This window comes from Neofelis nebulosa, chromosome 6 (genome assembly GCF_028018385.1).
Source record: "Neofelis nebulosa isolate mNeoNeb1 chromosome 6, mNeoNeb1.pri, whole genome shotgun sequence".
NCBI lineage: Eukaryota > Metazoa > Chordata > Mammalia > Carnivora > Felidae > Neofelis > Neofelis nebulosa.
Genome location: NC_080787.1, coordinates 128,825,604 through 128,847,694, shown reverse-complemented (window position 1 = coordinate 128,847,694; position 22,091 = coordinate 128,825,604). Strand labels below are relative to the sequence as shown.

Below are 22,091 nucleotides of genomic sequence, written 5' to 3'. Positions count from 1 at the left end.
CTGTCCATGGAACACTGGTATTCTATAAGATGGTAATAGATCTTACCAAAAAAATGGATGCCTATGGAAATTTTTTTCCTAAAATGTATTTTTATTTTTTATTTTATTTTTTATTTTTTTTATTATTTTTTTTAATATATGAAATTTATTGTCAAATTGGTTTCCATACAACACCCAGTGCTCATCCCAAAAGGTGCCCTCCTCAATACCCATCACCCACCCTCCCCTCCCTCCCACCCCCCATCAACCCTCAGTTTGTTCTCAGTTTTTAAGAGTCTCTTATGCTTTGGCTCTCTCCCACTCTAACCTCTTTTTTTTTTTTTTCCCTTCCCCTCCCCCATGGGTTTCTGTTAAGTTTCTCAGGATCCAATAAGAGTGAAACCATATGGTATCTGTCTTTCTCTGTATGGCTTATTTCACTTAGCATCACACTCTCCAGTTCCATCCACGTTGCTACAAAGGGCCATATTTCATTCTTCCTCATTGCCACGTAGTACTCCATTGTGTATATAAACCACAATTTCTTTATCTACTCGTCACTTGATGGACATTTAGGCTCTTTCCATAATTTGGCTATTGTTGAGAGTGCTGCTATGAACATTGGGGTACAAGTGCCCCTATGCATCAGCACTCCTGTATCCCTTGGGTAAATTCCTAGCAGTGCTATTGCTGGGTCATAGGGTAGGTCTATTTTTAATTTTCTGAGGAACCTCCACACTGCTTTCCAGAGTGGCTGCACCAATTTGCATTCCCACCAACAGTGCAAGAGGGTTCCCGTTTCTCCACATCCTCTCCAGCATCTATAGTCTCCTGATTTGTTCTAAAATGTATTTTTAAATCTATATGTATGTAAGAAAAATTCTAAACACCTTTAAGAAATTATTAACATGGGACAGTCTTTGTTTAGCAATGGAGTTCCAACTTCTGTGCATCAAAAATCACTTTTAAAAAGTTAAAAAAACGAGAGACTGAAGAAGTTACATGCTACACATATAATTAACAAAAGATTGGTGTATAATATATATATATATATATATATATATATAGAGAGAGAGAGAGAGAGAGAGAAAAGATATAAAAAGAATATATATATATATATAGAATATATAAAAAATGTGGACAAAAGACATGAACAGGTAATTCACAAAGGAGAAGATCAAAATGATCAACAAATACATGATGTTCAAATTGGCCAATAATCAGGTAAATGAAAATGAAAATTAAAATAAGATACCATTGAATACTCAGACTTGCAAAAACTAAAAAAGTCTGACAATATCTAGTGCCATCAAAAATGTGAAAAAGGATTGGGGCATCTGGGTGGCTCAGTCGGTTGAGCTTTTGACTCTTGATTTTGGCTCAGGTCACGATCCCGGGGTCATAGGATCGAGCCTCGCTTTGGGCTCTGCACTAAGTGTGGAGCCTGCTTAAGATTCTCTCTCTCTCTCTCTCTCTCTCTCTCTCTCTCTCTCTCCCCCCATCCCCACCCCTGGGCCTCTCCCCTGTTCATGCCCTCTCACTCTCTCTCTCTCAAATTAAAAAAAAATATGAAGCAGGAGTCTCACACTGCATATGGGAATATGATAAGTACCACTTTGGAGAGTTGATTGAAAATATATCTAGAAAATTAACGTTGTTCTTAACTCATGATCCAGTAGTTCTGCTTCTAGATACACTCACATACAATATTCACTGCAATATTGTACTAGCAAGAATTGGAAGTAATATATGTGTATAAATGTGCCTAAATTGGAGAATGGATATACTAGGAAATACTCACTCACTGATTCAAGGAGAATTTATTGAGCACCTATGGTATGCCAGTACTGCTCTGGGATACATCAGTAGACAAAACAAAAACATCTGCTCTCACAGAGCTTACCATCTAGTGAGTGGGAGGATGTAGGGTGGGGAGGAGATACAGGAAAAATATGATGGATAAGATATGGTGAGATGTGTCATGGAGAAAAATAGAGCAGAGAAGGGAGAGCGGGGGGAGTTGTTGGTAGTCAGGAAGATCCCTGACCAGGAAGGTGCCATATGAGCAAGCCCTGGAGAGGTGAGGGCGTGAGCCATGCAGGCATCTGGGAAGGGGCGTTGGAGGCACAGGAGGCTACTAATGTGAACACCTCGATGCCAGAAGAACCCTGGTGAGTTTGAGAAACAGCATTGGTGGGGATGGGAGTGGGCGAGGAGGTGGCCGGTGTCGGGAGCCACGCAGGCCTGAAGTCACTTTGAAACCCACTGCTGTCATCATTGGGGCACACATTTATTGAGCATTCACAATATGCCTGGCACCATTCTAAGCTTTTTATACATATTTTGTTACTTAACACTCACACTTGCCTTAAGTCTTCAGATATCTAGCCCCATTTCATAGATGAGGAAGCTGAGTCATAAAGAGGATAACTCATTTTGGATCAGTAAATTACGGTGTGCTTACTCAAACCCAAACCAACTAGCAGACTCTCTCAGCTGCTGGGTGGGCTGCCTCTTGCCTTTATTCTGTCTAGTGCCGTGTGTCTTTCCCACCATCTTTGGCTATGCCTCAGGTCACCTGCTGGCCTTGTTCACTGTCATTACCTAGAGTTTTTGTACCCTCTCCTCCAGAATCTGGGAAGAGATGGGATAGGACGTCTCCTCTATTCCCTGGTCTCCTAATCCTTTCCATCTCCCCAAGACTACCATAGCAGGCAGTACAGGTCTCTGAAACTTCCTAAGGAAGGGCTGGGGCAATTTCACAGAAGAGTTTCACAGGTTGGACTTTCTCTTGATTCTGAAAAGGAAGGCAAAGTCAGTCTTAGGCCCTTACAAGAAGGTCTTCCCTTCTCACTTATCCCCATTCTAACCCGGTTCCTCTACTCCTTTCAGGCACCTCCTTCGATGTGGAATCTTCGCCATTCTCTTTATTATCTGGGCAAGAGCTTCAGATGTCATTACCTCCTGATCACTAGTTTCTTTATGATTTGTTAGTGGTAGTAGGGTGGTTTCCTCTTTCATCTGCCACATGGATTTATGACGTTATTCCATTTCCATTATAAATTAAACTTTTCTGACTACACTCATTCCCCATGAATCTGAGGCTGAAAGAGGCCAATTAGGAAAGAGAAAAAAAAGCCGTCTTGGGTTTTTCACACTTTCTTTTTTTTTTTTTTTTTAACGTTTATTTATTTTTGAGACAGAGAGAGACAGAGCATGAACGGGGGAGGGGCAGAGAGAGAGGGAGACACAGAATCGGAAGCAGGCTCCGAGCCATCAGCCCAGAGCCCAACGCGGGGCTCGAACTCACGGACCGCGAGATCGTGACTTGAGCCGAAGTCGGACGCTTAACCGACTGAGCCACCCAGGCGCCCCTCACACTTTCTGAATCCAAAAGCAAATCTCTGACTACTTCAAGGTGAAGCTGAACAGTGGCACCAGCAGTTTTTAAAAAGCTGGGAAGTGGGGCGCCTGGGTGGCGCAGTCGGTTAAGCGTCCGACTTCAGCCAGGTCACGATCTCGCGGTCCGTGAGTTCGAGCCCCGCGTCGGGCTCTGGGCTGATGGCTCGGAGCCTGGAGCCTGTTTCTGATTCTGTGTCTCCCTCTCTCTCTCTGCCCCTCCCCCGTTCATGCTCTGTCTCTCTCTGTCCCAAAAATAAATTAAAAAAAAAAAAAAAAAAAAAAAAAAAAAAAAGCTGGGAAGTGAATGACAAAAACAAGGTCCAGAGCAGTGTTTCTGGAACATGCTGCCATTTGGGTGTAAAGGTACTGTCTACAAGGACACGAGATAATGACAGGTGGTTGTCTCTGGGGAGATGAACTGGGTTTTGTGGCTCAAGGGTGGGGGAACTGGCTTTTCACTCTCCACCCTTTGTACAGTTAGAGACTTGGGTTTTTACCAGTGTACACAATACATTTTTAAAATCTTAAAAATTTTTTTTTTAACATTTACTTATTTTTTTGAGGCAGAGACAGAACGGGAGGCGGTCAGAGAGAGAGGGAGACACAGAATCTGAAACGGGCTCCAGGCTCTGAGCTGTCAGCACAGACCCCGATGCGGGGCTTGAACTCATGAACCGCGAGATCACGACCTGAGCCGGAGTCGGACGCTCAACGGACTGAGCCACCCAGGCACCCCTACATTTTTAAGAAATAAAAAAAACTAAAATTAACAGTGTAGAAGTGAACTTTTGAGAACATACAGTTATAGGGGCGCCTGGGTGGCTCAGTCAGTTAAGCATCTGGCTTCAGCTCGGGTCATGATCTCACAGCTCAGGTCATGATCTCAGGTCATGATGACACAGAGCTGTCAGCTCTGAGCTGTTAGCACAGAGCCTGGAGCCTGCTTCAGATTCTGTGTCTCCCTCTCTCTGCCCCTTGCTCGCTCACACTCTGTCTCTCTCTCTCTCTCAAAAATAAACATTAAAAAAATTAAAAAAAAAAAGAAAACATACAGTTACTTTTGTTACAGCTGTTTTAAAAAGTGCTTGGTTATCACAATATGTGCAATATTCCCTTTTCTCTGATGCACCTCATGAAATGCAGCTTTGTTTTGTGAGGACAACCTGAAGGAGTAGACTTAACGCAACTGATACGAGGACCTGACCTTCAGCGTGACCCTCAACATCGAGTGGCCACATTACGGGGAAAAAAAACCCTTTCCCATTTAATATTTGTGCGTGTTATTTTGTATAATAAAAATATGAGAGATATTTAATAGTAGATATCATTTGTTCTTCATAAAAGGTTTTGATTTTTTTTATGGATGAGTCTTAAAAATGGAGGAATATCCACATTTGATCATTTCTTGCCGTTCATCTGACGGGACAGTTTGGGCTGCCTACTTTAGTTCAGGCAGGCACTGTATCTACTGTTTTCTAATGGTGTTTAATCAAGATGTTGTTACATTAAAAAGCTTTTAACTTTTGATGGTCATCTATGAATACATTATAATTATAAAAAGCACTCTGGGGTCAGTTATTTTTGGGAAAGGATGACTCTGAAACTCCTCAACCTTTCTCCTCCTGGTTCCCATTCATTCTCCCCTTCTGTGAACCTTTGCTTTAGCCTAGCAACCCTGTCCCCTGGTTCCACTTCACTTCTTACATTTTCCAGACCTTGTTCTTCTTCCTTCTCTGACCCGGAACCCCACCCCTCCACTTTCAAAACTATGCATTTAGGACCAGAAGAAATCTACCTTTTCCTTTAAGCTTTCCATGACCATCCCCAGCTGCAGTGACATTAAACTCCACCAAACTCCTGTTAGGTACCATTTCTTTACCTCATTAGGTCATTATTTACTAGGAGCAGTATACAGAGTAATCTTCCCACCAATCCCCAAAGATGTCCATGTCCTAATCCTTGGAACCTATGAATATGTTAGGTTATATGGTAAAGAGGAGTTAAGATTGCAGGTAGAATTAAATCTGCTAATCAGTTGATGTTAAGGTAGGGAGATTATCCTAGATTGTCCAGGTGTGCCCACTGTGATTTTAAGAGTCCTTAAGCCTGGAAGAGGGAGGCAGAGAAGAGAACCAACAAGATGAAGCATGGAAAGGACTCAGCCTGACATTGATGGCTTTGAAGGGTGTCATGAGCTGAGGCATGTGGGTGGCGTTAGAAGCTGGAAGGAAGAATACAGATACTCCCATGAGAGCCTTCAGGATGAACGCAGAACTGATGACACCTTGATTTTAGCCCCGTGGGGTTCATTTCAGATTTCTGACCTCCCAAACTGTGAGAGAATACATTTGTGGAAGCCACTAAATTTGTGGTAATTTGTTACAGCAATAATAGAAAATTAAGATAGTAAGACTGCTTAGTTATTTTTTTTAAGTATTTTGACATCATCCTCTTAAGTGATTTAAGTTCTGAGAAGATGAGTATCGAGCCTTAAATATCTTTGTAGGCCAACATCAAAATGTATATTGGGCATAGAAAGTGTCATAATCCCAATTCTAAGAATCCGGAAAGGACCGGGAGAGTTAATCCACCTAGAGACTGTATACTGACTTTGAGATGTCATATACACACACAGCCTCTATCCGGCAAGGCAGTCATTTTCCACTTTAACAGTTCTGATGGTGGCCGTGAGTATTTATACTGGTATTAAAAAACTCTCCTGGGGCGCCTGGGTGGCTCAGTCAGTTGAGTGTTGACTCTTGATGTCGGCTTAAGTCACGATCCCAGGGTTGTGGGATTGAGCCCCATGTCAGGCTCCAGGCTCTGCATTGAGATCGGAGACTGCTTAAGCTGCTTAAGATTCTCTCTCTCTCTCTCTCTCTCTCTCTCTCTCTCTTTCTTTTTCTCTCTCTCAACCCCCCACTTAAAAAAAAAAAGTTCTGAGCTAACTTGAAGGAAAGGAATGTAATGTGTGTGCAGCTTCATACTGAATTACATTTTCAATACACACGATGGAGAGGGTTTCAGATAGCTATTTTAAACTGTGGTTCCATTGCTTGACTGGTGTTTGCAAAGCCAGTAGTTAACATTTACAGTGTGCTCCTTAAGAACCAGGAACAGTTCTAAATGCTTTACATATATTATCTCGTTTCACCCTACGGCCCCCAAAGTAGGGCCTATTATCATCCCCATTCTGAGGAAACCGAGGGTCAGAGCCATTAGGTTGCCCAATGACCTAGAGCTTGTAAGTGCTGGAACAGTGATTCAAGCCTATGCATCCAGTCTCCAGAACCCAAGCTTTGAATGTTAACTTGTGTCCTCTTAGTGGTTTATCATGAATTTCTTCATACTCGACGGTCTGAGATGGCTAGATAAAAAGAAATGTTGGGGCACCTGGGGGGCTCAGTTGGTGGCTCAGGTCATGATCTCATGGTTCATGGGTTCGAGCCCTGCCTTGGGCTCTCTGCTGGCAGCGTGGGGCTTGCTTTGGATCCTCTGTCTGTACCCCCTCTCTCACTGCCCCTCCCTTTCCCTCTCTCTCAAAAATAAACATTTAAAAATATAAGCAAACACATAAATAAATGTTAACTATACATGGGTCTTATTCCATTCAATTTTCCTACTCTTTTCAATCATTTATTTTGTAATCAGTATTTGGAAATTTTTACCTAATTTGCATCTCAGCTTTTCTGTGTTACTAGTTTTGTCAAAGTTCTGGTGGATGTAGCCGTAATCCATCATAAAGGTAAATAGTACATACTGGATTTACTCATTTGTGAACATTTGGATGAGAAATTAAATTTGACATTGGGTTCCCAAAGAACATATTTTCATTCCATTTGTTTACACTAGATTATCATCCATGTAACGTACATTAAAGTATAAACAGTGAATATATCTGTTTGGTGAAACTTTGGGTGCCTTCCTCTATGACATATAATTTATTGTCAAGGTAGCTAACATACAGAGTATATAGTGTGCTCTTGGCTTTGGGAGTAGATTCTCTTGATTCATCACTTACAACACCCAGTGCTCATCCCAACAAGTGCCCTCCTCTATGACTGTCTTCTTGACCTTTCTTTTCCAAATCCTTTTAATGAATGTGAGTCTTTTATGATTCAAAATACTGTATAAATGTTAAATCACAAATTTATTCATATTACACAAAGTGTATGTCTTTCCACTTCACTGTATTTTAAACACATTCCCATCTTTAAAAAAATTTTTTTTTCTAATGTTTATTTTTGAGAAGAGACAGAGTGTGAGCAGGGGAGGGGCAGAGAGAGAGGGAGACACAGAATCCGAAGCAGGCTCCAGGCTCTGAGCTGTCAGTACAGAGCCTGACGAGGGGCTCGAACACACGAACTGTGAGATCATGACCTGAGCCGAGGTCGGACGCTTAACCGACAGAGCCACCCAGGTGTCCCTAAACACATTCCCATCTTATTGATACTATTTCAGTGACATAATCTTATTCTATAATATGAATATATTACAGTTCACTTTGCCAAGATTGAATCACCTTATTCTCATTTCAGTTGTGAGAAACAATGCTACAGTAAATACTTTGTAACTAAGTTTCTGTAACTAAGTTTCATGGGCTTTGGTTATTTCCTTAAGATACATTTCTGCATGTGAAAATGTTGTGCCAAGGATTTGCAGGTTTTTAGAGCAGATTTTCATGGCATTTTAATAGAGGCCAGATTTCCCTCCAGAACATCTGTACCACTTTTCCCTTCCTCTCTAGCAGTGCTTGAGAGGGTTAGATTTTCCCCTCCCTTGACAACACTGGGTATTTTACCTTGTATTATTTGTGACTTTAAACATTTCCTTGTTGTATATGTGTGTCCTCTTTTGTGAAATGCCTGCTTTAATTTTTTTTCCATATTTTAAGAATCTGTTTATTTTCCTTATTGATTGATAACAGCATCTGCATTAAAGAAATTAACTCTTTGCCTTATTTTTTATGTGATTACTTTCCCTAGCCTTTCATTTGCCTTTACATATTGTTCATGGTGGGTCTTTTTTTTTTTTTTTAAATATAATTTATTGTCAAGGTGGCTAACATACAGAATATATAGTGTGCTCTTGGCTTTGGGAGTAGATTCTCTTGATTCATCACTTACAACACCCAGTGCTCATCCCAACAAGTGCCCTCCTCTATTATGACTGTCACCCAGTGATGACAGAGATTTCACCCAGAGATGAAAGTGTCTCTCCTTTCATCCTCACTCCAATCCTACCCCATGGTGGGTCTTTTGGTTTATTTATTTGAACTTGAATCAGCAGGATGAACTATGCATACTTCTCGGTTCATGACTCGCCTTTCTTACTGCTTCACATAAGGCTCTTCTCATGCGGTAGCTAATTTTTTCCATTTTCCACCCTCCTTCTGCAGCCCTCTTGTCCTATACCTACCCTTGGCCCTAGGCTCCTACTCTACAGTGTGACGTCTGTAATACAGGTTCTTGAGTACGTATATGTTCTTCAAATACATAGAAATGGAAGTTTATGTAGTATCGTTTCATGTGTGCCACTGTTTTAAATTAGACCACATAGATTTTGCTATTCTTCACTCAATGCTATGATTTTAAGATGAATTCATGTTTTAGTATATGTATCTATAGTATAAAGCTACAGCATTTAACTTATCCATTCTAACAACGGACATACAGCTCCCCTGTGTGATGGACAATGTTGGCATGATTATCCCTACATACGCCCATAGTCACTGCTAGATGAGTTTCTTCTGGACCTGATTCTCGGTTATTTCTGTGCTATAACCTCTGTAGCACGTGGTGAAGCCAGTGGACTCCTCAAAATAGTGTTTTTAAATGCGTAAGATAAAATACAAGGGATTATGAAAGAAATTACGTAGAGTAATATATAGTAATTGTGTTTCTTTATTGATTAAATATGTAATAACTAATAACTGCCAATTTCAACGTAGTAATAGCCATAAATAATAATGTAACGTGAAAATATTTATGAGTTGTATTTATCCCCGTGTCACAGATATTGTCCGTCAGTGGTTTGCTGTCCACATCCATGATCAAAGAAAATGCTAGACTTTATTGGCACATCTAAGTCTGTCTCTGTATGTCTTTGTATGGAGTTGTGTGTATCAAGCAGTGCGTTCTTGGCTCTCCCTCAACATATTGAGTGAACCTGTCTGACAACCAAGCCTGAGTTTTATCTTCCCCCATCAGTTGGTCAGAGGTACGAAATGAGGCACCAGTGCAATAGAAGTAGGAGATAGGGGAGCTTGGGCCACCTGTTTATGTAACTTACACAAACCCTGGGGACATGCTGAACCTCCATCCTGTGTGTACCATTTACCTTTTATGACAGGCTACTGCTACACCAGTCTGAACTTAACTGTCTGATGGATCTTATCATCACGAATTCATGATGGCTTGCGCTGGTTACATAGTCACTTGACGTCCCACTTCAGGAGCTCAGTCTGTACTGAGGCCTACTGGCACACGAGGAGCCACTTTTCCAACGGCAACTAGTTCTCTGCCACCAAAGCATCACTCTCCACCATAAACCTAGGGTCTGGGTTGCAACTCTTCTATTGAGGTTTACCAGTGATTCTTAGTATCTTTAAATCCTTACACATCAAGGATACTTCTAATACAATTGATTCTCCGTTAGCCTAGTGACCTAAAACGGCTAAAACATTTTCTCTTCCCTAGAGGCCCCACTTGAAGCCGGCAGCCCTCTGAACTGCTCAATAATAGGTTGGCATGATAGCCCCAAATTCAGTAAATGCTGCCTTTAAAATCTGAAGGCCCCACCAGGCCCTGTTTGTGCCTCCCAGTGCTCGTGGTGCAAGGTACAAGTTTGTCCTATTCCTTAGGTGGCCTGTGACATCCCACACTGCTGGATCTCTAAAGGTTTCACTGAAGTAGCAGGCCTGTGAGTCGTGTATAGTGTTTATCCCCCTCCCTCTGGCATGCAGAGGTCATACTAGGCCACCCAGAGTACTTGCCACTTCCTGTTCACCAAGCCTACTTACGATGCCATCGTGGACCAGCTTGCTTTTCTGGAGAATGTCAAGATGATCAGGAATTTTGCAGACAATATTGTGAAGAAGCCAGAAGAGTTTAGATAGACCTGAGTCAACACAATAAAATGTACTTCTGTCCAAGGTAAAACTGTTTTTCATCTTCTTTACCCTTGGGTATTGAAAAGAACGTGTTTTTAAGATCAAGAGCTGTTTGCATACCACATACCAGAGCTTGTACTGGTCTTTTGTGTTAAAGATGTTATATCCAGCCCATCAGCTGCAGTTGGAGCTACCAAGTGGTTAAGGTTAATACACCACCGTTAAGCCACATCATCCATCTGGTTTTTGCAGAGGTAATACAAGTAAAACAGGAATATGATGGAAACCAACACCTCAGCCTCCTTTAAATATTTGCAAGTTGTGTGAATTCCTGAAGTTTCTCTTGGGATATGTTCGATTTACTGTCTTGGCATTTTGATTAGGGATGGAGGGGGTCATTTTCAAGGATTTCTTCATACCCCCCCCCCCCGTTTTTTTAAGTAGGCTTCATGCCTAATGTGGGGCCCAATGCCAGCCTTGAACTCATGACCCTGAGATGAAGACCTGAGCTAAAATCAAGAGTTGGACATTGAACCAACTGAGCCACCCAGGTGCCCCTCCTGCCCCCTACCGACCCTGCAATAACTTTTACATGGTCGGTCAGGGAGTGTGAAAATTCTACCAAATGGTAAGTATGTTCATTCAAATTTCACATTAGGAAAATTATTTTATATCTTCAAGATATTTTTAGCCTCATAGTAACATGGACTTCTGCCTTCATCACTTGACATCCATAAGTCCTTACTCTACCCACTGGTCCATGATGGCATTTTGGCTTTGATTGTTCCAGTGACAGTTCAGAGCCTATTATGTAACAGTTTTCAAAAAGTCTGGGAAGATTCCTTTCTCTAGTGTTCATTTTCTATAGTAAATGGCTACACGATTGGGGGGATGTTTATTATGCATACTTGAGGAGGGATTATAAAGTCCTTCCTCAAAGAGACCCATACTCCCCTTTAATCATAGGCTCTGGTCTATGAGCTGGTTTAAAACTGAATGAGAGACCACAATATTTTTCCATTTTGTAGCTGACATCAATCTTAGCAGCTGTTTGTTGTTGTTGTTGTTGTTGTTGTTGTTGTTGTTGTATTTGTTGTTGCTGTTTTATAAGGCAAATAAGTAATACCTTGACTGGATATCTGTCTTGATTCTAGGAACATCGTAATCTATTAACCATTTGCATGGATTTCTGTGGGTAGAGGTACTCTGATTGTCACTCCAGCCTACTATTATGGTAGTTATGTCCATACTGGCTCTGTTGGTAGGTGCCACTCCCTGGCCTCTGTCATTCTAGAATTCTATCACCTCTTTTGAAGGCTGGTTTCAAGGCAGACTTCTCTTCAACATATAGAGGAGATGTGTCATTGAGTTTCTCAAATAACCCAATGCAAACTTCTTGGTGCATTTCTTATTCCCTTATTGAAGTCCGTGTTCTCTAGGGCTTTCTGGGGAATATAGTCAGATAGAGGGTTCTCTGATCAAATGTAGTAAGTGTAATTAATCTATTTTAACATTTTTACCTCTCCAAGCCTTGAGACCCCTTCCTTACCATTCTGCCATCTCAACCTCCTATACAGTAAGAAATCTGCATGGCCAACCTTCAGGAGCCCATCTGAGCAGCATTTCAAGATGACTTAAGACTTCCTTTCCAGGAGGCATAACCCCACGTCACAGGAGAGTGCTTTAATGTCAACAAGTTCCCCACTATGCAGATTTATTTTCTTTCCCCTTACCACCACCCTGATTGAACATTCTCAAAATACACTCCCACACATGTTCTTCCAGTTCTTGCCAGTACTTATTATTCTGGTCCTGTAATTGTTTTGATTGTATAAGCTATTTCCTCCTAGAGTAGGAAATGTATTTTCCCAGTAGACACTTGTTATTCCTGAGGCAATGAAGGATGTGGTGGCAGATCTTACACAGAAAAAAAAAAAAAAGCAAAAAAAAAGCATTGTCTTGCAAGACGCCTGACTCAGGTAAGGTTTTTGCAAAGCTTCCAGCCATTGTGAAATTTTTCTCTCTAGCAAGGGGGAAGGGGTTGCTTCTCCTGGCAAAAGATTGATGGGAATCTGGGGATTTAAGATATTTCAACTTATCCACCCAAATGTCACTGTCTCAGATGTCAGGATACAACTTTTCCTACCACAGCCTTGACTTTGGCATAGAGGACCTTTTGAGACCATGCATTCACTCTCCTTTGCGGTTTTGCTACCATTACAATGAAATCTTGAGTCTGATATATATATATATATATATATATATATATATATATATATATATATATATATATATATTTTTGGCATATGTTGCCCTACAGACATGGGAAATGAGGGATATTTTATTTTTCATTTTCATTTTTACCCTTTTTTCTTTTTATTTACTTTTTATCAAGCTAGAATTTACATACAGCAAACTGTACTCATATTAAACATAGTGCTTGATGTATGTTTACATTTATGTATACCCTTGCGAGTATTACCCAGTCAAGATACTCTAGATTTCCAGCACTCCAGAAGGCTCCTTCATGACCCTCTCCCAATCAACAATTTCCCCTCAAAGATATCAATGTTTGACCTCATTTATCATAAATGCATTTTTCCTATACTTTAACTTCACATGAAAGAATCTGTGGTTTGTACTTTTGCTCATCATTGCATCTGTGAGATGCACTCATGTGTTGTATGAAGCATTAGTTCATGTTCATTGCTGTTGAGCATTCCACAGTGTACCACAATTTATTTATCCACTCTCCTGCTGATGGACATTTGAGTGACTTCCAGTTTGTGCTATCACGATAAAACTGCTATGCACATTCTTATATATGACTTTTGGTGCATGTAGACCCTCCTTTCTTTTGGGAGTAGAATTTTTCCAGTTCCAGTTCTACTGGAGTAGAATTCTCCAGTTATTGGCCATACGTACATAAAACTCTAATACTGTCAATCAGTTTTCCAAAGTGGTTGTACTGATTTAAATGCCCCTACCAGCAACGTATAAGATTCTAGGTGCTCCATATCCTCACCGCTTACTCACTTCTCATTAACAGTCCTTTTCATTTAAGTCATTCTTGTGGGAGTGTGGTACTATCAACTTGAAGTTATAATGTGTGTTTTCCTTGATGAGCAATGACATTAATCATCTTGTCATATGCATTTTGCCATTTGTTTATCCTCTTTGTGAGTTTTGGGGGCAGTTTTTAAATATCTGACCATATGGGGCACCTAGGTGGCCCAGTCTGTTAAGCGTCCGGCTTAGGTCATGATCTCGCGGGACAGGGTTCTAAACCTGGATCACCCACTGGTCATGCAGCAAAAAGAAACCCATTGTTGATAGTGTGTAAGATGCCTATAATCTCTGATGACAATGGTTTCACGAATTGCAATCATCTATGTTGGATTGGACTATGATGAAAGTGGAAGGCAAAGCATGGGTTATGTGGTAATTTGGCAGTCGTGTAGACGGCAATGGTGATTATAAGAATTATAGAATGGTTTGGCATTTGTTCGCTGTTTTTCAAGTCTTGATAAAAGAAAACATACTCATGTCATCCAACTACCAACTCGAAGCCTACCATAAAAATACAAAGTCCTCCATGGCAGTGTCCTTTTGACAACTGGTACTGGATCCCCTGGATCTCTATATGGAAAAAGTGAACGTTGAGCTCTATTTCATACTATACCCTAAAATTAATTCTAGACAGGTATCATGGACTTAAATGTAAATAGTAAAATGATAAAGCTTCTAGGAAGACAACACAGGAGAGTATATTCATGACCTTAGGGTTAAACAGAACATAAAGAGCACTAACTATAAGAAAAGATTGATAAATGGACTGCATTAAAGTTAAGAAATTCTGTTCGCTGAAAGACACCATTAAGAGAGTTAGAAGGCAAGGTGTCTGGCTGGCTCAGTCAGAAGAAACATGCAACTTTTGATCTCAGGATCATGAGTTCAGGCCCCATATTGGGTGTAGAGATTTTTTTTTTTTTTTTTTTTTTAAAGAGGGTTAAAAGACAAACCAAGGACTTGGAGCATGTATTCAACAAAGTACTTAGATCCAAAATATATATTCTTACAAATCAATAAGAAGAAAAGTAGCTTATATAGCCAGATATTTTTTTTAATTTTTTTTAACATTTATTTATTTTTGAGACAGAGAGAGACAGAGCATGAATGGGGGAGGGTCAGAGAGAGGGAGACACAGAATCTGAAACAGGCTCCAGGCTCTGAGCTGTGGCCACTTCTGATATCAACTTGCTTATTCTGGGTTTCCCCAAAAGCAGAACCTGGTCTCGGGTTACATGGTGGTAGTGTCTTTGGGATGTGATTCCAGAAAGTAGAAATGAGAAACCAAGGAAAGTGAACTAGGGAAGGAGGGAAATGTTAACACTAGACTGCATCATTAAGAGATTAGTGCTGGGCCACCTGGGTGGCTCCATCAGTTAAGCATCTGACTTCAGCTCAGGTCATGATCCCATGGTTTGTGAGTTCGAGCCCCGCGTCAGGCTCCATGCTGACAGCTCGGAGGCCGGAGCCTGCTTTGGATTCTGTGTCTCCCTCTCTCTCTGCTCCTCCTTCACTCATGTTCTGTCTCTCAAAAATAAATAAATGTTAAAAAAAAAATTTTTTTTAATAATAATAAAAACAGATTAGTGCTCATTCCTACTGAGACCTTCGGCAGACCTGTGTGGAAGGAACAGATGAGAAGCACTTTCCCCCACTGCTGCGTGTGCACCTCTGCGTGCAGTGTGTCGGTGCCGTGGGCTCCCATGGTCCTACGCCACCGCGCCAGAGACGCCGCGGGTGGGAAACAAGACTGCGCGGCCCGCTCTTTAGGCGAGGTGCCGAGAGAGAAAAAGAGCCAAGGCTCGTGTGGAATCATTTGCATCCCACTCAGATGTAAGAAAGGGAGAGGTACACAAAAGGTTCCTGTTAGCTTTTTTTTTTTTTTTTTTTTTCCAACTGGAGTATAGTTGACACGCACTCTTATTAATTTCAGGTGCACAACGGTGATTCAACAAGTCTGTCTGTTGTGTGGTGCCCACAACAAGTGCAGCTACCTTCTGTCACCATCCAGCACGATGGCTGTACCTTACTTTTAAAAGCCTTTAATTTTTTTAGATTTTTTATTAAAAAATATTTTTAATGTTGATTTATCTTTGAGAGAGAGACAGAGAGACAGAGTGCAAATGGGGGAGGGGTGGAGAGAGAGGGAGACACAGAATCCGAAGCAGGCTCCGGGCTCCGAGCTGTCAGCACGGAGCCCGAGGCGGGGCTCAAACCCGCGAACCGCAAAATCATGACCTGAGCCCAAATCAAGAGCCAGATGCTTAACTGACTGAGCCACCCAGGCACCCCAGGTTTTTTTGTTTGTTTGTTTCTTTGTTTGTTTTTAAGTAATCTCTACACCCAACAGGGGTCTTGAACTCACAACCCCGAGATCAAAAGTCACATGCTCCACAACTGAGTCAGCCAGGTGCCCCCCTACGCTGCGCCTTTCATCCTTGTGACTGATTCATTCCTCAGCTGGAAGCTTGTACCTCCCACCCAATGCATATGTTGATATAGCTCAGCGGACCCAAAGGTAACAATGTAGCCAGGTATCAGAAAGTGTCTGAAGCTCACTGTTAGAAATCCCCTCTCCATATCCGCTTTTCTCTGTATTCTGCTTCATTTCCAGGTCCTGACGGTACAGCTTTTTTTTTTTTTTTAAACTTCAGGGTGGGTAGAAAATGACCATCCGTGTCTTTTATGTTTGCATGTTCCCTATTCAATATAGCAATCAGACTGAACCAGAAGCTCTTTGTCCCAAGTCCAAATTCCTTGAAAGTACATTTTATTGGTTCAACTTGGGCCAGGTATCTGCTGCTGCTGTGATACATTTGAGCCAGTGGAGCCGGGTCATGTGGTTCTGATGTAGATACAACGAGAATGCAGCTCTGTGGATTTGGTATAGGGCAGGGTTGTTGTCTTACGGACAACACTTGGAGTCTGTTCTGGAGGGACCACCTTCTGCGGTGTTCACTATAGCAGTCAAATCTCTCAAAATCTTGTGATTGCTGTCTTCGGTGTAATGCTGAGAAAGTCTTTCTCCACCTCATGATTATATAAATATATCATTTTATATTTTCTTCCCCTATATTTATATGATTTCTTTTTTTAGTCAAATATTTCATCTACCTGGAACCTATTTAGGTACAAGTTATGAGATAAGAACCTAACTTTAAAAAAGTGCTTAGTTATTTAGGGGGGCCTGGGTGGCTCAGTCAGTTAAGCACCTGACTCTTGATTTCAGCTCAGGTCAGATCTCATGAGTCGTGAGTTCAATCCCCACGTTGGGCTCTGCACTGACAGCCTACTTGGGATCCTCTCTCTCCCTCTCTCTCTGCCCCTACCCCCCTCCATCTCTCTCTCTCTCAAAATAAATGAAATTTTTAAAAATGCTTAGTTATTTCATCACCAATTATTCAGTAAAATAAATGAAATTTTAAAAAATGCTTAGTTATTTCATCACCAATTATTCAGTAATCTATCCTCTTCTCACTGATTTAAAATACCATTTTTTTCATATACCAAATTCTGTATACAACATGTGTGCATGTGTCTATAGGTGTAGTACTGTTTTTGGAGTTTTCCATTGGTTAGCTTATTGCTATTTCATATATATATATGTATATATGTATATTTTTGTATATTATGTATATTATGTATATGTATATATGTATGTATATATATATGTATATATTTGTATATGTATATTATGTATATTATGTATATATTTATAATATAACATATTATAAAATGCTTCAAAACTAATATGTATGCTATGAAACACGTACTCTCATTTGTCTTAAGTTCCTTTAGAAAACCAACTGAATCGGGGCGCCTGGGTGGCTCAGTTGGTTGAGCGCCGACTTCGGCTCAGGTCACAATCTCGCGGTCTGTGAGTTCGAGCCCCGCGTCGGGCGCCTGTGCTGACAGCTCAGAGCCCGGAGCCTATTTCAGATTCTGTGTCTCCCTCTCTCTGACCCTCCCCCATTCATGCTCTGTCTCTCTCTGTCTCAAAAATAAATAAACGTTAAAAAAAAAAATTAAAAAAAAAAAAGCAACTGAATCTATCTATATATTTTTTAAGTTTATTTATTTAATTTGAAAGAGAGAGAGAGTGAGCATGAGCAGGGGAGGAGCAGAGAGAGAGAGAGAGAGTCTCAAGCAGTATCTGAGCTAACAGTGCAGAGCCTGCCGTGAGGCTCAAACCCACAAACCATGAGATTATGATGTGAGTGGGAATCCAAAGTTGGATGCTTAACCAACTGAGCCACCCAGGTGTCCCTCTATTAATATCTTTATAATGCCTAGCACAGGTTCCTTGTATGCTAGATAATGATGATAATTGCAGTTTATATGTAAAAATATGTATGCATGATTAAAAATACATATTAATTTATAGTTTTCTTTTTTTTAGTTTTTTAAAAAAAATTTGTCCTCCAGTTGGGCCTCCAGTTTGTCATCCAGTTGGTAGCAATTTGTTGTGGAAACTATTGGAAGCTAATACCCCTGTTCATTTCTGAGAGCTTTTATTTTTTTAAGATTTTTTTGAAGTTGATTTTTATATATTGAGAGAGAAAGAGAGAGAGAGAGCACAGGGAGGGGCAAAGAGAGGGAAAGAGAGAGAATCCTGAGCAGGCTCCTTGCAGACAGTGTGGGGTTCGATCTCGAGAGCCATGAGCTCGTGACCTGAACTGGAATCAAGAGTGGGACGCTTAACTGCCTGAGCCACCCAGGTGTCCCCTTCCAAGGGCTTTTACTGTTGATGAGCCATTGATTGAGCTATGGATTGGGCACCCCATGGTGATGTGCTTGGAGCCAGATCATGGGCAGGGCTGTGGACAGGGTGGTTTGCTTTGAAGAGACTGGACTTGGGAGACATGTAACTGATGTGTCCTTAAACAATTGAATGCTTGGCTGTCAAGCATCCATCCTCTCCCCCCTTATGGACAGAAGTGTCTCACCTCATGTCCTCCAGCTCTCCCACATAGCACTGCCTGTGTCCAATGGGATGAACATCTGGAGGTGATGTCACAGGAGCATTTCAAAATTTCCTTGTCATTATTAGAATCCTCATTTTCTGGGCAATGTCCATTTCTCTTTTATTTAACTGAAATCCTGCTTAGTGTTACATCTTTGATATTTAGTATCCTATAGCTGAAACTGAAGTTCTCGAATGTGAATGTTGATCTACATTCAAAGTACATACGCTGCTGAAGACCATGATTCTTGAGCTAAATAATTTTAACAATAATGCTACCTTCTAATGTGTTAAAACAATAGATGTAAACCTATAGAGCAGGGGTTGGCAAAGTTTTTCTTGAAGGATCAAACAGTACATTTTTTAGACTTTGTGGGCTGTATCATCTCTGTTGTGACTATTATGGCATGAAAGCAGTCAGAGACACTATATAACTTAATGAGTGTGGCTGAGTTCCAATAAAATTTTATTTGGGAAACACTGAAATTTGAATTTCCTATAATTTTCACATGTCATGAACTATTATTTTTTTTAACCCTCCCCCCCCCCCCCCCCCCACACACACACACGCACACACTCAGGGTGCCTGTGTGGCTCGGTTGGTTGAGCATCTGACTCTTGATTTCAGCTCAGGTCATGATCTTACACTTCATGAGATCCAGCCCCGCATTAGGCTCTGGACTGACAGCACAGAGCCTGCTTGGGATTCTCTCTCTCTCTGCCTCTCCCCGACTTGCTCTCTCTCATACACACACTCTCTCTCTCTCTCAAACTAAATAAACACTAAAAAAAAAATAATAAAATAAAATTCCTCTCCCAAACTATTTAAAAATGGGAAAACCATTCTTTGCTAGTGGCTGTATAAACATAAGCAGTAGGACATATGCTGACTTCTGTTATAGAAGATGCTTGATCTTCCTTATCCACCCAAAGTCACTACTTATTGTCTTTTTTTCCCTTTTTTTAATTAAAAAATTTTGTTTATTGATATTTATTTTTGTGAGACAGAGAGAGACAGAGCCTAAGCAGGGGAGGGACAGAGAGAGAGGGAGACACAGAATCCGAAGCAGGTTCCAGACTCTGAGCTGTCAGCATAGAGCCCGACATGGGGCTTGAACCCATGAACCGTGAGATCGTGACCTGAGCTGAAGTCGGCCACTTAACCGACTGAGCCACCCAGGCGCCCCGACCACTTCTTTTCTTTTTTTTTTTTTAAATTTTTTGTTTTAACGTTTATTTATTTTTGAGACAGAGAGAGACAGAGCATGAACGGGGGAGGGTCAGAGAGAGAGGGAGACACAGAATCTGAAACAGGCTCCAGGCTCCGAGCCGTCGGCACAGAGCCCGACGCGGGGCTCGAACTCACGGACCGCGAGATCGTGACCTGAGCCGAAGTCGGACGCTTAACCGACCGAACCACCCAGGCGCCCCCACCACTTATTTTCTTAATAGGACTCATTTTGGGAAAACTTTCCCCACCGTCTCCTCCCACTGAAAATTGTCTGTGTGCTTTAGGTTGTGCCGTAGGAGCCTGTGGCCTTGAGTCTAGTGATTGCTTCCATCGAGGTGAATACTGCAGTTGTAGGGTCCTACTTTCTCTCTTCCCACAGGACCTCGTAGCAAGAAGGAAGACACGAGCCTGGAGATGCCAGAGGCTGCCGCATGTATCTTAAGAATGAAGCTGACACAGTAGAAGGCTGAGCCAAGAAACTAAGAGAAATTGAATTTTTATTACGTTTTTGGAGCTCCTGGATGAAGCCACTCATGACACTAAACAGCCCCAAGGCTTTTCCACTACGTGAATAAATAAATCTTCTCTCCTATTTAAGCGAGTTTGAGTTTAGGTTCTCTGTCACAACGACATACAAACTGAAGCAAACCTCTTGCCTCTAACGTTTATTGTAACTGTAAAACACAAACAAAAATGAGGCACCAGCATAACCACCAAACCAGAAAAGTTTAAATCAACAATGTTATTTTTTTGTTTTCTGAAACTAAATTTCTTCTCCCCAAATGCCAAAGAACGTGGCGTTGATGAATACCTTGCGGGTTGTTTTGAGTTCTGCACAACTTTGTGTCCTACGCGTGAGGCGTGTGCTATGTAGTGAATCATTTCTTCATTGCTTTTCTTTTTTTGAACTATTGTGAAACCTTCATTCACAGAGTTTGCCGTGACAGCGTTCAGCCTTCTCTTGGTACAAATGTAGAATTTATATAGCAAGTCCGTTTCTGTACTTTTCCTTCATTGCTAAAATGAAGAACGTTATTGTGCTTGCCTTTCAAATATATTGATATCAAAGTCTCATTCTATGAAATTACTCTATGAAATGTGTTTGATCTATGAAAATACGTTTCAACTACGCATTGAAAAGAGAGGCTTTGTGTTTCAACAGGAGACCAATTCAACTGTGGTGACTGTGTCATTTTGTCACTGGGACACGCCAACTCTCAGCAGCTAGGCAAGCCTACCATGTCTAGACCTGCTTCATTCATTTTTGGCCCAGTTTCTGCACCTTCCGCTGACTCCCACCTATGTCCCATAATTCACTAGTGTTGTCTATTACTTCTGTTAGGGTTTTTAAACTAATGGCACAGTTTGACAGAGTCTCACTGCCTCCAATTGCATATAAAGTCCGCATACTAGTTTTCAGTTGGATTACTAGATTCTGTCCATGTGCTGCCTATTTTTTTTTTTCCCAACGTTTTTTTTAAATTTATTTTTGGGACAGAGAGAGACAGAGCATGAACGGGGGAGGGGCAGAGAGAGAGGGAGACACAGAATCGGAAGCAGGCTCCAGGCTCTGAGCCATCGGCCCAGAGCCTGACGCGGGGCTCGAACTCAACGGACCGCGAGATCGTGACCTGGCTGAAGTCGGACGCTTAACCGACTGCGCCACCCAGGCGCCCTTGTGCTGCCTATTTTAACTAGCAGTGGTGAGGGAGTCACCTGTTGCTCCAAAACTCTAGCAAAGATCTCAAGACCACTCTGGCTCGTACCAGGAAGCAGTTCTGGTCTTGCCTGTAAGTCTGCAGGGTTGCACCGCATTAGGCTGCTGCAGGACAGCTTGGCTCTTGGCTTTGGGTCAAGGGTAGCACTGCCTGTCTGTCTCACTTTGGGGCCCAGACTGAAGAGACAACAGTTAACTGGCATCGGCTGTCTTCATGGCAGTCGCGGGAGTGCGAGACACTGAGCCAAAGGACACGAGGACATTTAAGTTTTTCTTCATGTCATGTTTACCGACATGCCATGGACCAGAGCAGGTCACATAACACGATATCAATAAAGTGGGGGAAACACCCATCCACTCTGGTGTGCTGTAGGTTTCCATGGCCGAGGGACCGAGGGAAGAATTGTGAGCAATTATCCAATCTGGTACCTATGGCTTTACTTTGTATGAACTTTGTCTCTGTTCCTCCAAACCTCTGATGTCAATTTCTGTTGCTCATATGCCCTATGGGAGTGGAAGGGCTTTCTATAGCTAATTCGAATTGTAAAGGAAGAGAATAGTTTCTAATTAGCTTTGTGGCCATAAAACCGGTAGCTGTTACAGCTAAGTTTCCATTTTG

At 41.6% G+C, this 22,091-nt stretch overlaps 1 long non-coding RNA gene across 1 annotated transcript; it reads left to right on the top strand.

The window, feature by feature from the left end:
* The first annotated feature begins 8,600 nt into the window (after positions 1-8,600).
* Positions 8,601-20,352, top strand: LOC131514945 (uncharacterized). Its single transcript, XR_009263355.1, has 2 exons — positions 8,601-12,471; positions 20,135-20,352. It is a non-coding gene; the product is annotated as an uncharacterized LOC131514945 (long non-coding RNA).
* Positions 20,353-22,091: the final 1,739 nt, after the last annotated feature.